Here is a 12,384-nt window from a genome sequence, read left to right as displayed (position 1 = left end):
AAGCCACAGTTCTACTTCTGTTTTCTGGCAGTTAATTGAAGATCAGTCATATAGACTTTTCTGCCTGGGCTGGCTTTGAACCACAATCTTCAGATCTCAGCCTCCTGAGTAGCTAGGATTCCAGGTGTGGAGCACCAGCACTGGGCTCCCATTTTCTTTTAGTAGACTCAATGTCATATTTAGTGACAAGAATAAACAAAATCATTCCTAGAAACTATAATTGGATGTTCCTGTTCTCAGAGGCACAACAAGGCTAGTTTTGGAAATAACAAATGAAACTGAGTCCTGTAACCCCTCTAGTTCAAGACATTGAAATAACCAGCAAAAAAACCAGGAAAGCAATTCAGTCTCCCCTCCTCCTAGTTTCCTACCTTCTGTCTGCACCTATTTGGGATCTAAGGAGAAGATAATTATTAGAGGAGGGAAGTTCTTTATACAATCTCAGTTCCTGAATTATGAAATAAAAGTGGAGAGAATTGTTATTTTAAGAAAAGGAATAGCTTAATATTGGCATAAATTTATTGAAAACAATGAATCTTGCTCAGCAAGCCTTTTAGCTTTTAAATAGCTAAAACTCTTTAAGGTTTTTTTAAAACAAGTTTTTATTGTGAAAATACTGTACAGTGGGGTTACAATCACATGAGCAAGGTAATGAGTACATTTCTTATCAAGCATTGTTACCTCCTCCATTAGCTTATCTATAAAACTAGGAATAAATCAGAATTTAAATTCCAATTTGACAAATATGGTGTGATATGTATACAAACATGAAAAGAGAGTTAGAAAGGAGGAAGATGAATGTAAACATGCTGTGCAGAGTCAGAAACTTTTAATTTACCATGAATTTAGTAAGGAAAATGCAATGCATGTTTGTGCACATGTGCCTGTCTATACAGTATACAATATAAATGTACAACGAACAACATAAATATGGTTTGATCTTAAATGCTGAATTAAATGTGGATGCACATAACCAATTATATTCTTGTTTGGGTGAAAAATGTTTCCTGAGCTAAATATAATGTAAAAGTCATTACTAGACATGTACCATACCAAAAAACATGTAAAGGAAATTAAAGGTTTAATTGTTTGCTAGCTTAAATTATTTAGTTGCTTAAGCCATTGTTTAATTTCTTAAACTGATAACACATTTTCCTACTTTAAACATGTTTATCATTTGCAATAGAAAAGTGTATTGGAATATGATCAATTTGATTTTGTGTGAAAGGAAAAGTAAGCCATGTTGGACTTCTCACTTCTCACCATTTCATACCATCTTTGGAGCCATCAAAATTAACCTGCTAGTCCTAATACGTTTTTCCCTACAGAGTAATTGCATCTGCCACCTACAGAATGGAGTTTAATCAGCTATGTATTCGCCAAAGTTACAAGTTAAACAAATCGCTGCTTTTGAGAACTCATTTGGAGCTGAAAAAAACAACTTTTAATAAGGTGAATAATAAAGGAAATCAAGAGAAAGGAGATCAATTATGAGAGCCAAATCCTGTATTTGCAGGCAAGATTTCTGGTTTTATTCGAGTATCTGGTTTTCTCATCTCACCAATTAGTGGGCGGTAAATCTGAACAAAAGAAAGGAGGCCTTGAGTTGAGTAGTTTTCCATATTGTATCTCACCAGCATTCACTGTTCATCTTCAGACATATAACTGATACTCTATCATTAAACACAAGTTCTACAATAACTTTCTGTCTCCCAGTCTCTGACTACACCATTCTACCTTCTGTTTCTATGGCATATACTATCTACTTCTTACATGTTAACTTATATTCCATCTGTCATCTTCTGGCTAGCCTACTTCATTACGTCTTCAAGATTCATTTACATTGTAGTATGTGTCAGAATCGCCTTTCTATTTAAGGATAAATCATATCTTATCTTTATCCTTTAATTCATTCATAGACACCTGTAGCCCAGTGGATGAGACATAATCATAATACTCATGGCATTGATTGTATAATTCATAACTTTAGGTATACTAATGAAAGATGCCCAAATAAAATAAGATTTATAAATATGAGTAGCACCCGGCCCAGGAAATCAAGATAAAGTTTTTAATCAATTCGACCAGGAGAAATAGTTTCAAATGAGCCTGTTGGATAACAGCTGATAGCCCAGATCAGGCAGAAGGATTTTTGCCTTGAGATCTCATCCTTTCCTCCCACCAGAAGAGAGGAAACATACAATAGGAGAAGAAAACACAGTATTGTATAGAACTTGAATCCATCTGCTTTATCCTCTCATGCATAACTCTTGTGACAAATATTTGCTATATCTTCATAACAAATTATGTTTGGATTAATGTATTGTTTTAATTTTGTTTTAAATTAGATATTGTTTTCTGTTTCATTCAACTTTGACGAATAGAAATAGATCATACTCAAAGCAAGTATCTCTAGACATATCATATTATAGTAGGGTTGAATATGGAAACCAAGATGGCATGATTGAATATTATTGTACCAAGATTCCTTGTGGGATAGCACAGTAGGGTGGCACTTGCCTGGCATGTAAAACAGCCTGGAGTTTACCTCAGAATTGCAAAAACGTAGGTGGAATTAAATTTGAAAATACAAAATGAAATATTTTATGGTGGGCCCTTCATTTCCTTAATGTAGACTTTCAAAATTGTTTGTTAAATGTGTGTTTATGATTGCAATCCTCATAATATTTTATTTTTCTAGATTATTTATGAATAGAATATTAGACTTAAAATGTGGATATAATTTCAGGGTAACCAAAGAGATGTATTCTTGGAAAAGTCATTAACTTTATTTCTGAATAGATAGTAATTAGGAAAATACTTAAATTTGATAGATTTAACATTCTAAACATATGACAGCCATTGTATTAGATAAAAATAAAGTTATCATGCACTAGGGCCGCGTGCCTGTGATAGTAGCCATTCAGGAGTCTGAGATCAGAGAGGTGTGATTTAAAGCCAGCCTGGACAGACAAAACTGAGTGTCTGATTTCCAATTAACCAGAAAACAGCCAGAAGTGGACATAGGTCAAGGATAGAGTTCCAGGCTTGAGTAAAGAAGCTATAGAAGAGCATAAACCCCTAGTTCAAGCCCTAATATATGAGCACACACACACACACACACACACACACACACACACAGAGTTTAACTTCTTTTGTGTAGTTTGTTCTTCAAATTATTTGTTTGTATACTTATATGCAATAATTGAGAAATGATAGGTCTTATGATTATTTCTTTCTGTGAGAGCTAAGTAATATAAAAAAGAAGTCAAGCCAACTCTATTAAGACAAACAAACTTTGGAGTACGTTTTACAAAGTGAGTTGGTATTCTCTACTCTGCTTTTCCTCACTCCATCTCCTAGGCAGGAACAGCCTCTCTTTTGCATATAGCTGCAGCTGTGACATCAGTAATGATAGCATTAAACAATTTTGACCCATTTATTTTCCTCTGCTATAAGGCTAACTCCATGGCTATTTTTCCAAATGAATTGGAACAGCCCATGTTAAAGTAATACATTTAGTACAAAAATATTACGGATAAATAAATAAACTAATTTCAAGAAACAAAAATAAAATCAACTTCACACAGCCTTCAGCCTTCTGGCCCTTCTGCATTCCCTGCATGAGGACATAGCATTCTTTCCTTTGGGATTGGCTGCAGCAAGAAGTCATCTTGGAAGTATAGGTCAGGCCTCATCAGAAAAGGCAGCTCTTCAACACTTTGATTTTAGTCTTCCAGCCTCCACCAGTGGGCAGGGGTTGAGGGGGTGGGTGGGAATGGGAAATAGCTAATATAAGTAGTAGTAGTAGTAGTAGTAGTAGTAGTAGTAGTAGTAGTAGTAGTAGAGTAGTAATCTTATTTCACTTCAGGCTGCTATAAGAGGATATCAGAGACTGGATAATTTATAAAGAAGAGATTTCTTTTTTTCTTATCCTCTGCTACCATGAAGCAAAGAAAATGCTACATAGTTTTTTTTTTTCCTCTGCAGAGTAAAATGAGTACACAACAGAATACGGGGCACAGGACCATATCTTGGAGCCTGCTTCAAGCACTGTGAGAACTGTGGGATGAGAAGGTTGTACGAGAAACAGAGTGAGGCTGAAATATTTTCCTACCAACCTGGGTTTGGGGGCATCTTTCTAACCAGATATATACGTAGGCTGGAATAAATCCACAGATCAGAAAGAATCAGCTCTGACATGGTGTTGTAGCAACAACTTCTTGCTTTGTTCTTTCGTCTTGTTTCCCAAACATTTCAATGATTTTGGAGTTCAGATAAACCCATGAAGAAAAGTTCAAGAAGTAATCAGCCGACAAGGCAAAAATGGAAGATACTAAGACCCCTCGATCCATCAGTCTTCTCTGTGGACCAGAGAGTTTGAGTGAACTCTAACTCCTGTGAGCGATGCTGGGGCTACAATCGGTGGTCATCACACAGCTGCTGCCCTTACTCCAACCCTGTTACTTTCCAGACCATGTTGTTGCAGAAATACTGAACAGCAGTAAAGTAGATCAATGAGAGTTTGTCAGTACTAATTTATTTGTAGCTGACTGAAACCATGTAAGGAGAAGAAATAGCCCGAGCAATTCTCAAACATGCACACTTGGAATTACATATTTATTTTAAAAAATTGCACTCCTTTGCAATTTCTACCAAGTGCCTCTCAGAAACCAATCTGTAACATCACTTAGGTGGAGCACTCAGCAGTGCATATTGTCTACAATAAATCAGACCTGTCTACCAACTACTCATGTTACCATGTAACTATGAGAGTGGTATGGAGTCAAAAAATCCCATTTCTTTACGGACTACAAACATTAATGATGCTTGGTTTCCTTTCCAGTGTGAGAAAATCAAATCTGTGTTCAACATACAAGTAATCATATTATGTTCATTGTATTTTAAGAATCACCAACTCAATCACCCAGTGAGCAAACACTTCCTTATTATCTTGGCACTTTAGGTTTTGGTATTTTTACTTCGGTTTTGGTTATTCACTTGCTTTGGTCACAAGCCTGTCTTCTGTTTGCAAAGTTTGCTCATTCAAACGCTTCTGTCAAATTCTACTCTCTTCCTAAAGAATGGTCAGTTAGATAACCAGTGTGTTTACTGTTGGTGAGATAAAAAGGAATTCTGGACCCACTGAGGAAAGTCCAAATCTGCATCTGCTCTTAGCAATAGGATCTGAAGCAGGATGAAGAGAAGTGACTGTTCTGTGTCTCCTCAATGCCCCTTAAAGGGTGTGTAATACTTCAGTCTGAAATTGAAGCCTCTACGCACTATAGAGTATCTAACTCCATGTTATTGCTTTTTGTATTTTCTTGTCACCCCCAACCCTGAGATACTTGTTTGCTTGTTTATTAAACTGAAATCTGTGTTGTAGATTTTTCATTAAGCAGAACTGATTTTTTCCATAGGATCCCTGTAACTTTGCCTTCAATCTTCTTATCTCCTCTTTCCCTGCACTCATACAGATCCTTTGCAACCACATTTACCTTGTCAATCTGTTATGAAAGAAATTGTTCCCCTTACTGGGATCTAACATTAGAGGATGTTGAGAAATGATTTAAACTTTGAGTTGGTGAAATTGTGATTTCCTGTTGTTTCTCCCAGCCAAGAATTGGTGACTCTCATCACCAGCTTCCTTTATTAAGAGCCTAAGACCCTGGGATTTCTGAGAAGTCAGCTGTGTAATGAGTCTTGCCTTTTTCTTAATTAGTCCTTATCAGAGACACAGAGAAAAAGTCCATGGAAGTATTTTAATGTTTCTGTGATTGGTACTTAAATGAAGAAGCACAGTGATATACCTTCACTTGACGTTGTCATTAGAAATGCCCACTACCTTCTGTGATGTTATCTTCTAACCATGTGCCTTTGTGTCATCTCTGAGTCTCACTACTGTTCCATGCTGTGGCCAAGGCTGATTTAAGTCTGAGGCAAAAGGTTGAGAAAATTCAAACTGAAAATTTTCACTGTGTTTGATGTCGGTGCCCTGCATCTTGTATATGCGCTTCTTTAATTCGGGGAGGGGAAGGGAAAAAAAAACAAAATACTTAAATAAGGATACAGGTTGACCCATCATAGCAATGAGATGTATAAAGCACTATCTTGAAAATGAACTTTACAACTTTGGTGGCAGGGGGCAGTGTGGAAAAGGGAGGGAAGAGGTAGCAGGGGAAAAGCAAAGGAGGAGGAAATCTACTCATTACCTTGCTCGTGTAACTGTAACCCCTCTGTACAACATTCTTACAAAAAATACAGTATTAAAAGTAAAAAAAATGACTTTAAATATAAGCAGGCTTTGATGGTAAATCTTTTTCCCGGGAATAAACTCATATAATCTACAGATTCAAATGAAGAAATAAGACTCAGGATCTGCAAGTAAGTAAATGATCTGCTTGTGATCAGAGGTGAAGTGGCCGTAAATAAAACAGGAACCAGAGAGTTCCCATTCATTCTTCCATATTTCCATTCCTCGTGTTCCATGTAAGTGTGGTGAGACCAGAAAATATAATATCAAATTGTTTTATTTGTCAATCTAAACCCTTTAATTCATGGGAGCTCCCTCTCTTTCTGAAATACCAATTCTTACATGGTGTTCAGAGTCCTAGGACAAAGGGCAAATTTCAATTCAACAAGACAGTTAAAAGACTTCAGAGAAAGGGGACATCTGGCATGACTTCTTACTCTTTTAGGACCTAGCACACAATAAAATGTCAACCTCAACTCTTCTGAATTTGCTTTTCAATTCATGACATTGACCAGAAATGGACATTGAGGAGTTGGAACGAATTCAAATAAATGAAAGTGACATATATTGATACACAGTGCTGATCCAAGGAGAAATTAGAGTATTAGCCTTATCCCCTGATCCTCAGCATTCTATGTTATTGTCTCATTCTGGGTGATTTATGTGTGAAATGGCTGAGATATATGGAGCGGTGTCTCAAAATCCATGAAATAAGCATAAAGTTTACATTGGTGGGCAATTATCTTGAACTTCAAGAGTAAAACTCTTGGAAACTGGTGCTGGATCTTTTTTCCCTTTGTGTCAACAGATAATCATCCTTCTATGTATTGCTACATGGGATGAGCACCAAAGGAAGGATTCCATAGCTGGTTCAACACTTTCCTTTGTAGGTAAACCCCTCTTTTATTGGTATGTAATGAGCATAGAAGTAATACCATGGCTTCTGTATGTTTCTAACAACCAGCATCACGTGTGTGCTTCCACAAAATAGCTGTCAGGGTACAATGAAAGAAAAACTTAAATTTGACCATCTTGATGACAGCCTGGAAAACAGAAACCATGCATTATAGATTACTCTGATAGAAAAAAATGGAAACTTTATTCTTTGACAGTATAATTACTATGCTCTGTCAAATTACTTGGCTTTTCTTCATAAAAATCACTTAATACTTCATGCAGATATTACTTTTTCCATTAAATATCACTTTAGGGGAAGTTAATAATTTAGGAACTTTTATATTTAAAAAAAATACCAAATCCAGTAGATGCCATTACCAGATAGCTCTCTCTTTCTGAATGTTCCTGTTTTTGCCTGAAATTTAACATCAGTCCCAGAGAGGACAATGGGGCTGCAGATTAAAGAACCTGCTTAGGATTTAGAGATCAGAATGTCAAGATCACTGATAGAAATGTGTTTTTTTTTGGGGGGGAAGAAATGTTTTGGGAGCATGTAGTAAACCTTATTTCAGACCAAAACATTTCCTGTCTAGAAATAGTCTTCTCTTTTATGATATTTTTACTTAAAGACCTCATTGTTTAGAAGCCCATAATTTGGTGGTATTCATCAGTAAGCAAAATACATATTTATCTTTATTACAAATATTATGTAATTCTATTTGACATATACTAAATCATTAATGTATACCTGGCACACACACACACACACACACACATCTACTATTTTTTCTGGCTCCTACTATCTTGTTTAATATCCTTAACCTCATAAGAAAATTAATGTCCTTATCTCCTCTTACAACTGATGAAGTGAGAGTTTAGTAGTATTAAATAATGTCCTAATCCAGAATTAATAAGTTCCCTGTTATGAACATGTCAAGACCATCTGAGTCAAAACTAACCAATGGAGCTACCACATTTCATAGCTTTCATGAAATAGCTATCATTTATTGAGCCCTCCAAAAATATGTCTTCTCATTTTATAGATAAGGAAACAGAGGCTTGTGGAAAGTAAGCCACCTGACTATTGTTGCTTACTTTTCAAATACATCTGCAGTTTGCATACTCAGAAGTTATATGTTGTTTTATATGGATTTTTATAAATATCAGCAATAACCTATTTCTTTTTGTAGCTTCCCGTTCATTTAAGCATACATATTGTTTTGAACAGCTTTTTGGACACTGGTAATAAGAACTTATTCTGCATTTCTACATAAGTAGGTAATAAAATATATTTAGAAATAAAGAAACTTTGTACATTGATTTTTTCTAACTTGATTTGTAAGAATTGAATTTAAAAAATCTTATTGCATCAATTTAGCACAGAGAAGGCAGTTTTATATACTTTTCATCATCAGATTGTCACATTGTTATTGACGGGCGTACATTCCTGCTTCAGGATACGTATTTGAGTCTTGAAATTGTAATGGTATGTAGTAGTGTTTTTGTGATCTCTGTAGTAATGAACATATCTACTCTCTAAGAGGGATTTATAAAAGGAAGGTTTGTGGGTAGTTTTAGATGCATTTGTGGTGATTATATTGGATAATTTATTTGGATCTTGTGATTTCAGTTAAAAAATATAATGATGATAATGAGCATTTGGAGATTGACTGTATAAGCTTCTTTGTCAGGCAGACTTTCTAGTAGGTCTTTTTTCATTTGTTTTTTTTATTTTAAAGGCGATGCACAGAGAGATTATATTGCATGGGTCAGCTAATGCGTACATTTCCTTTCTTACATTGTCTTTCCTTTCCTTACTCTCTCCCAGTTGTTCTTTTCCATTTCTGCCCATGAGTTTCATGAGTCACTTTTATCAGTGTCCAATGAGCTCCACTGCTGTGCTTTGTTACTCTTTTCCTTGAGTTCCAGCAGATCATTTTAAGAGATAATTTATATGTATTTATTTACTCTCATATTTTCCTGGTTCTTTGAAGGTCTTATTCATTTTTTGTTTATTTTTTAATGGGCATATTGACATTATTTATTTATTTATTTATTTATTTTTATTGTGAAAATACTGTACAGAGGGGATACAATCACATGGGCAAGATAATGAGTACATTTCTTATCAAGCATTGTAGCCTCCTCCTTTGTTTCCCCTTCCCATCCCTTCCCATCCTTCCCCTGCCCCCCCAACCCAATCCTCGCTGCTCCCTTTCCCCCCACCAAAGTTATAAAGCTCGTTTTTGACATAACAACTTGTGCATCTCATTGTTGCAATGGGCCCACCAGTATCCATATTTAAATGGTTTGGTTTTCCCCTTCTCTTCCACAAATTATACCGACATCAAATACAGTGAAAGCAGGGGTTATACCGTGGGGGAGGGACATACAAAGCAACAAAAAAAAATCTTATAAATGTGTTAGAAACAATCACATGAAAGAAAAAAAAAGCATTTGAATACATATCTTAGGGTTCATTTTCCTAACATCACCTTATCTGACCTTTCCTGCTTGACTCAGACATATATTAGATATTGTAAATAAGGGAAACCATGGTACCTATGTTTCTTTGGGCCTGGCTTACTTCACTTAATATAATTTTTTCCAAGTCTTTCCATTCCCTAAGAAATGGGGCAATGCCATTCTTTCTGATGGAGGCATAGAATTCCATTGTGTATATATACCACATTTTCTTGATCCATTCATCTATTCATTTACAACTAACAGGATGGTAACAATAAAAATTAGATCTCCCTCCTTCTTAAAGGCTTATTATTTCTTTTGAAAATTTTATTTTATTGTTTTAGGTGGTACCTGCATTAGTTGTAAGACTGGTACATGAAAACAGCTTTGCAGTTTTCTAAGACAGAGCTTTCTCATGGGCTTGTATAGTAAGCTTGTACTATCACCCATATGTGAGTTTGCTCTTTATGCCTAGTCTTCGAAGCCTGGCAAGCAAAGGCTAAAAAGACAACAACAATGAAGAGAGAGATGTGTGCTCTGACCACTGACTACTCTTCAAAAATTTCTGCTATTAATCCTTGTGCATTTTGACCTGAAATGAGTAATTTTCTTCTAAGTTTTAATGTTCCTACATGTATAAGGCTTACTGGATATTGTATGCTTTTAAAATGGAAAAGAAAACTTTTAGAAGAGAAAGGTATTTCATTGGATACTACAGCTCTACACTGTGGGGATATTTTGGACAGCAATTCTTAATTAAAAGATCACTTAGTAGAAGATTCTATTTGAAATATTCCTTGCTTACTGCAGAGTTTTAATGGGATGTTTTTGCTAAACTTAAACTCAGAGACAGTGTGCTGTTTAATAATTTCAAATAGAGACAGTAATTGAAGCCTGCAGCCGTAACCATCTCCGAATTTAGCAGCCACGGTGTCACACTCTGGCACTATTAACTCACAGCATGGAGTAACAAGATATTAGAGTTCTTAAGACACTGGAAGACCAGATGCAGATGAAGAGGAACACAGTTAATGTTGTGAACACAGACGACATCTAGACAGATAGAAACATTTCTTTGTCATTTATAATGATCTTCAGATTTACCAGTACAGGGTTTATAGTGAGTGTAGAAAGGAGAAAAAAAGTCTCAGTTACTAACCACTAAGATTCTGAACACTGGGGTAACTTCAAGTTTTTAGTTGGAAATTGTCGTTACCATGATGGTTCCAATCCTGTTGAATTAAAGAAATATGAAGTTCCTTAGGAGATTGGACACACAGCTCTTGGGGAGACTCTCTTCTTGCATCTTGAAAACGGTTATGTTCATTTTCTTTTTCATCTAGGATTGAACTTGTATAAATGATGATTCACTGGGGTATATATTGAATAAATATTTTGGAGAACAGTCAGAAAGCCCTCATAGAGCTGAATATATGCACACATAGAGAAATCCATTGCCAAGCACAGTATGTGTTACATGAAGTTAAGAGGAAGGAAGGAAGGAAGGAAGGAAGGAAGGAAGGAAGGAAGGAAGGAAGGAGAGAGACAGAAAGAAGGAAAGAAAGAAAGAGAGAGAGAGGGAGAGAGAGAAAGGAAGGAAGGAAGGAAGAAAGAAAGAACAAAAGAAAGTAAGAAAAAAAGAAAGAGAAAGAAAGAAAGAAAGAGGGAGAAGAAAGAGGGAGGAAGGAAGGAAGGAATAAAGGAAAGCAGGCAGGCAGCGAGGGAGGGAGGGACGCACTAGATAAAGATTCCTATTTTTGTCAGTGAAGTCTTCACTTACCCATTGTAGGAGTTATGTTTTAAGATCCTCCAGAATAAGTGAACCAACAGAGTGTACTAAACCCAATGCACCATATAGTTGGGCTTACAAATTTTTTAACAAAGTTTAATTTATGACTTAGTAAGAGATTAATGGCAATAATCATTAGAATGATTATAATAGGTACCAAGAAAATTTCCAGTATCACTTCTTTGGTGTGTTGAGACCATTGTTTTGTAAAATAAGGGTTCCTTGGCTGTTGGTGCTGTGAGTCTATAAATAGAGTTAGAAGTTAGTCAGTGCCTATGAACATACTAACTAGTTTGTAAAGTGTATGATAGATACATTTTAGTACTCCATATCCTGTACTAGACAGAATGGGAAAGCAAAACACTTCATGGGTTCCAAATGGCATGCACTTTGGAAATAATGAAGTATTTATATCTCAGATATCCCTCTAATCCTTTCCTAGTGCCAGTTCCTGCCATTTACTATGATCATGGCAAGTGAATCTTCAGAAAAATAAAAAAATATTGCATTTATACACTACCCCAAAGCAATGGTAGTGTACACTTTAGATTTGTGGAGCAAATGAATCCATACATACAAGATAAATTATTCTAATTTAGAAGACATGTAAAACACCTTTGTAAGCTTTACAGGGACCTAGAAATAAGGACTAATATGCAGAGTGCATGGGAATTCAGGATGGTGATCACCTGTGAGAAATGCTGCAATTGATGTAGAAATGAAATTACAATCCATCACCTTATCCACATGTGTGTTTCTTTTTTTAATGTTTTTTATTGTAAAAATACTGTACAGAGGGTTACAAACACATGAGCAAGGTAATAAGTACCTTTCCTCTCAAGCATTGTTACCTTCTCCTTTGCTTTTTTTTAAATTTAATTTAATTTAATTTGTGAACATACTGTACAGAGGGGTTACAATTGCATGGGCAGGATAATGCGTACATTTCTTACCAAGCATTGCAGCCTCCTCCTTTGTT

This window comes from Dipodomys ordii, unplaced genomic scaffold (assembly GCF_000151885.1).
Source record: "Dipodomys ordii isolate 6190 unplaced genomic scaffold, Dord_2.0 Scaffold36, whole genome shotgun sequence".
Classification (NCBI taxonomy): Eukaryota; Metazoa; Chordata; class Mammalia; order Rodentia; family Heteromyidae; genus Dipodomys; species Dipodomys ordii.
Note: the sequence above shows the minus strand (reverse complement) of the source record.